The sequence below is a fragment of the Desmodus rotundus genome, chromosome 9 (assembly GCF_022682495.2).
Source record: "Desmodus rotundus isolate HL8 chromosome 9, HLdesRot8A.1, whole genome shotgun sequence".
NCBI classification, from domain to species: domain Eukaryota; kingdom Metazoa; phylum Chordata; class Mammalia; order Chiroptera; family Phyllostomidae; genus Desmodus; species Desmodus rotundus.
Genome location: NC_071395.1, coordinates 63,172,279 through 63,178,706, shown reverse-complemented (window position 1 = coordinate 63,178,706; position 6,428 = coordinate 63,172,279).

Here is a 6,428-nt window from a genome sequence, read left to right as displayed (position 1 = left end):
ACTGTGTTCCCACCTCAGAGCTTTTGCACTCTGCTGTTTTCTTTGCCTGAGTGCTCAGCTAACTTTCTCACTTAGTTCAATCTCTGCTTAAATGTTACCTCTTTAAAGAAGCCTTCACTGACCACCATGTCTAAAGTCGCAAGTTCTGCTGCTCTGTCCCTTACCCTGTTTTAGTTTACTTCTTTATGTCTCTCTTCCCCACCGAATGTCTTAAAAGTCAGGGACTTTTTCATGTTCACTGTAATATCATTCTCATTATAGAACATGGCCAATAGTAGGTACTCGAAAAAATGAATAGTAAACTCTCAAATACTCTAGTCTCAGTGTCTTGGCACTGTCCGTTATTGTGGCTTTCTCAGCAGCCTGTAAAATTTGAGGCTTATTTAAAGAGAGATTCTTGCCCTGGCTGATGTGGCTTAGTAGGTTGAACGTCGTCCCATAAAGCAAATGGTTACATTAGGTTCGATTCCCAGTCAGGGCACATGTCTGGGTTGCAAATTCAGTCATGGAGCTTACATTCGATGTATGATAGATATTTCTCGAATCAATGTTTCTCTCTCTTTCTCCCTCCCTTCCCCTGTCTCTAAAAATAAGTAAATAAAATCTTTAAAAACAATAAAGAGATTCTTGGTGAAGGAAGGAAGTTGGCATGACCATCAAACTCTTCATTACCTCCACTTCTCTCTTGTGTTCTTTTGGAGGAAAAAAATAAAAAGTCCACCCAGAGATGTCATGGCTAAATGGGAGACTGCAGGTGAGCAGTCTTCTTACATTACAGGGAAAAGTTGTAGCTTTAACAGCACCAAGTCTTTAAAGCAACTCCATAACTAACTGCACGAGTTACCTGTGCACAGCAGGCCAACTGTCTAACATCAATATCTAGAACTGTGTAGCAATGTTTTATTTTTTCCATGATATATAATATTTAAAATTATTTTATTGTTGTTCAACTACAGTTGTCTGCATTTTCTACACGTCTCTTCCCCACCCCAGCCAAACCCACTTCCCTCCCCAGCTTCCACCCTCCCCTTGGTTTTGTCCATGTGTCCTTTATAGTAGTTCCTGAAAACCCTTCTCCCCACCATCCCTTCCCCCCTCCCCTCTGGCTATTGTTAGATTGCTCTTAACTTCAATGTCTCTGGTTATATTTTGTTTGCTTTTTTCTTCTATTGATTATGTTCCAGTTAAAGGTGAGATCATATGGTATTTGTCCCTCACCACCTGGCTTATTTCAATTAGCATAATGCTCTCCAGTTCCATGCGTGCTGTTGCAAAGGGTATAAGCTCCTTCTTTCTCTCTGCTGCATAGAATTCCATTGTGTAAATATACCATAGTTTTTGGATATACTCATTTGCTGATGGGCACTTAGGTTGCTTCCAGTACTTGGCTATTGTAAATTGTGCTGCTATGAACATTGGGGTGCATACGTTCTTTTGGATTGGTGTTTCAAGGTTCTTAGGGTATAATCCCAGCAGCGGAATTGCTGGGTCAAAAGGTAGTTCCATTTTTAGTTTTTTGAGGAAATTCCATACTGTTTTCCACAGTGGCCACACCAGTCTTCATTCCCACCAACAATGCATTACTAGGGTTCCCTTTTCTCTGCATCCTCTCCAACATTTGTTTGTTGATTTGTTTATGTTGGCCACTCTGAGTGGTGTGAGATGGTACCTCATTGTGGTTTTAATTTGGTGAAAGATGGCTAGTGATGCTGAGCATCTTTTCATATGTCTCTGGGCCCTCTGTATGTCCTTCTTGGAGAAGTATATGTTCAAGTCCTTTGCCCATTTTTGGGTTGTTTGTCTTCCTGGAGTGGAGTCGTGTGAGTTCTTGATATATTTTGGAGACCAGGCCCTTGTCTGAGGGATCATTGGCGAATATGTTTTCCCATACTGTTGGTTCTCTTTTCACTTTAATGTTGTTTTCTTTAGCCATGCAGAAGCTTTTTATTTTGATGAGGTCCCATTTGTTTATTCTTTCCTTTATGTCCCTTCCTTTAGGGGACATGTCTGTGAGGATGTTGCTGCGTGGAATGTCTGAGATCTTCCTGCCAATGTTTTCCACTAGGACTTTTATGGTGTTAGGACTTATATTTAAGTCTTTTATCCACCTTGAGTTTATTTTTGTGTATGGCGTAAGTTGGTGATCGAGTTTCATTTTTTTGCACGTAGCTGTCCAGATCTCCCAACACCATTTGTTGAAGAGGCTGTTTTTGCCCCATTTTATGCTCCTGCCTCCTTTGTCAAATATTAATTGACCGTAAAGACTTGGGTTTATTTCTGGGCCCTCTGTTCTGTTCCATTGGTCTATGTGCCTCTTTTTATGCCAGTACCAGGCTGTTTTTGATTACAGTGGCCTTGTAATACAGTTTGATATCAGGTATTGTGATCCCTCCTGCTTTGTTCTTCTTTCTCAAAATTGCTGCAGCTATTCGGGGTCGTTTGTGGTTCCATATGAATTTCTGAAATGTTTGTTCTATATCTGTGAAGTGTGTCATGGGTACTTTAATAGGGATTGCATTGAATCTATAAATCGCTTTGGGTAGTATGGCCATTTTGATGATGTTAATTCTTCCAATCCATGAGCATGGTATATGCTTCCATTTGTTTGTGTCTTCCTTGATTTCTTTCTTCAGTGTTGTGTAGTTTTCTGAGTACAGGTCTTTTACCTCCTTGGTTAGGTTTATTCCTAGGTACTTTATTTTTCTTGTTGCTATATCAAATGGGATTTTTTTCCCCTGGTTTCTGTTTCTGATGTTTCATTGTTGGTATACAAGAAGCGTTTGATTTCTTAGTATTGACTTTGTATCCAGTTGTTTTGCCAAATTCATTTATTAGGTTGAGTAGTTTTTTGGTGGAGTCTATAAGATTTTCTATGTACACTGTCATGTCATCAGCAAAAAATGACAGTTTCATTTCCTCCCTTCCAATTAGGATGCCTTTTATTGCTTTTTCTTGTCTTATTGCTGTGGCTAGGACTGCCAATACTATGTTGAACAGGAGTGGTGAGAGAGGGCATCCTTGTCTTGTTCCTGATCTTAGTGGGAAAACTCTAAGTTTTTGTCCATTGAGTATGATGTTGGTTTTAGGTCTCTCATACATGGCCTTTATGATGTTGAGGAATGCTCCCTCTATTCCCGCCATGCTGAGTGTTTTAATCATGAATGGGTGCTGTGCCTTATCAAATGCTTTTTCCACATCTATTGATATGATCATGTGGTTTTTGTCTTTGTTTATGTGGTGTATTATGTTTATTAATTTGCGAATATTGTACCATTCTTGCATCCCTGGGATGAATCCCACTTGATCATGGTGTATGATCTTTTTAATGTATTGCTGGATGTGGTTTACCAATATTTTGTTGAGGATTTTAGCATCTATGTTCTTCAGTGATATTGGCCTGAAGTTTTCTTTCTTTATTATGTCTTTATCTGGTTTGGGGATTAGGATGATGTTGGCTTCATAAAACGAGTTTGGGAGTCTTCCATCTTCTTGAACTTTTTGAAATAATCTGTGGAGGATGGGAATTAGCTCTCCCTTAAATGCTCTGTAGAATTCTCCTGTGAAACCATCTGGTCCAGGGCTTTTGTGTGTCAGAAGCTTTTTGATTATTGCTTCGATTTCATCAACTGGTATTGGTCTGTTCAGGCTTTCTGCTTCTTCTTCATCAGTTTGGGAAATTATATTTTTCTAGAAATTTGTCCATTTCCCCTAGGTTTTCACATTTCTTGGCATATAATTCTTTGTAGTAATTTCTTACAATCCTTTGTATTTCTGTGGTATCGGTTGCAATCTCTCCTCTTTCATTTCTAATTGTGTTTATTTGGGTTCTGTCTTTTTCTTGATGAGGCTGCTTAAAGGCTTGTCGATTTTGTTTATCTTTTCAAAGAACCAGCACCTGGATTTATTGATCCTTAGAATTGTGCTTTTAGTCTCTATGTCATTTAACTCTGCCCTGATCTTGGTTCTTTCCTTCCTTCTACTTGCTCTGGGCTGTCTTTGTTGTTGTTCCTCGAGTTCTTGTAGGTGTAGTGTTAGGCTGTTTATTTGAAATGGTTCTATCTTTTTCAGGCAAGCCTGTATCGCTATGAACTTCCCTCTCAGGACTGTCTTCACTGTGTCCCACAGTTTTGGATTGTCATGAGTTCATTTTTGTTTGTTTCCAGAAACTTTTTGATTTCTTCCCTAATCTCATTCTTCACCCATTCATTGTTTAATAGCATGCTATTCAATGTCCATGTTTTTTAGTGTTTTGGGGTTTTTTCCTTGAGGTTTGCTTCTAGTTTCAGTACCTTGTGGTCAGAGAAAATGCTTGATATGATTTCAATTTTCTTGAACTTGTTGAGGCTTGTTTTGTGTCCTATCATGTGGTCTTTCTTTGAAAATGTTTCATGTGCATTTGAAAAGAATGTGTATTTTGCTTCTTTGGGATGAAAAGCTGTATATATATCAGTTAAGTACATTTCATCTGTGGCATTGTGGTGTTGTTCAATGCCACAATATCTTTGTTGATATTTTGTTTGGAAGATCTGTCCATCTTTGACAATGGGGTGTTAAAATCCCCTACTAAAATTGTGTTGCCGTCAATATCCTTCTTGAAGTCCTCCAAGATTTTCTTCATGTATTTGGGTGCTCATGTTTTAGGAGCATATATATTTATAATGTTTATGTGTTGTTGGTGGACTCTTCCCTTGAGTATTATGAAGTGACCTTCTGGGTCTCTGTTTATGGCCCTTTTTTTGAAGTCTATTTTGTCTGATATGAGTATTGCTACTCCTGCTTTTTTTTTTTTTTCCTCTCCATTTGCTTGGAAAATTTGTTTATAGCCCTTCACCTTCAGTCTGTGTAGGTCTTTTGTCCTGAGGTGGGTCTCTTGTAGGCAGCATATGTGTGGGTCATGCTTTCTTATCCATTCAGCTATTCTATGTCTTTTGATTGGAACATTTAATCCATTTACATTTAAGGTTATTATTGATAGGTAGTTATTCATTGCCATTTTTTTGTACCTGTGTTTCTCTCTCTCTCTCTCTTTTCCTTCCTTTCCTTAAAGCAGTCCCTTTAGCATCTCTTGCAGAGCTGGTTTGGTGGAGGTATATTCTCTTAGACTTCTTTTGTCTGGGAAACTCCTTATTTGGCCTTCTATCTTGATTGAGAGCCTTGCTGGGTAAAGTAGTCTTGGTTGCAGGCCTCTGGTTCTCATTACTTGGAATATTTTTTGCCATTCTCTTCTGGCTTGGAACATTGAGAAGTCAGCTGCTAACCTTATCAGGGCTCCCTTGTATGTTACTTCCTGTTTCTCCCTTGCTGCCTTTAAGTTTCTCTCTTTGTCTTGGAATTTTGCCATTTTAATGATGATGTGTCTTGCAGTGGGCCTCTTTGGGTTCCTCTTGCTTGGGACTCTGTGATTCCTGGATTTGTGTGACTTTTTCTCTCACCAAATTAGGGAAATTTTGCATCATTACTTTTTCAAACAGATTTTCTATCCCTTGCTCTTCTTCTTCTCCTTCTGGTATCCCTATTACACGGATATTATTACGTTCCATGTTGTCCTGCATTTCCCTTAACCCCTCTTCATTCTTTCTGAGCCTCTTTTCCTTTCCTTGATCATTCTGGGTGTTTTTTTCTACCTTATCCTCCAGTTCGCTGATCCGATCCTCTGCTTCATCGAGCCTGCTTTTGATTCCTTCTACTGTGTTCTTCAGTTCAGAAATTGTATTCTTCATTTCCTCTTGGCCCTTGTTGATAGTTTCTATTTCCTTTTTCATGTTGATATAGTTTGCAGTTTATTGGGGCTCCAGCCCAGCTCTCCAGCGGCCCCCGGACCCACAGGTTCAGGCACTCACCCTCCTCTGGGCTATGGGTGTGTGCACGGGGGGCCTTCCATGATGTGTACTCTCCCTGATGCCCGTGGTCTCAGGTCTCTCTGAGTTGCACTCTCCCCAGTCACTGCCTGTGGTCTCAGGTCCCTCCGAGTTGCACTCTTCCCGTGCTTCAGATTTGGGCTGATGCCCCCCACAACCCCGCAGGTGTGCTGGGCAGCCAGGTGGAGAGGAGACTGGAGCTGTTGCTGCAGGGGAATTCCCCAAAGTGCCCCCGAGGGTCTTTTTCTTTTTGGGAAAATCCTCTTGCTCAATCCTGTGACTCCCTCCATATAAGGAAGGGTCTGTCCTCTCCAGCTACACTGGGGACTCTCCAGGTTAGGGCCCCACTCGGCCCAACTCTCAACTCTCCCCAGCTGGTGCACATGGTCTCCGTGGGTTTACCACTTCGTCCTTATTCCCCTCCCTGCGACTTCAAGCAACCATGTCTCTCTCGGTGCTGCTCAAGCATTGTTTGGCAGGGGAGGGAGCTGTTAACTCAGCTCTCTCCCAGGAGTCCTGCAGCAGGCCCGGCAGGCGCGGGCCTGGGGCTGCAGTCACCCTGGTCCCCGC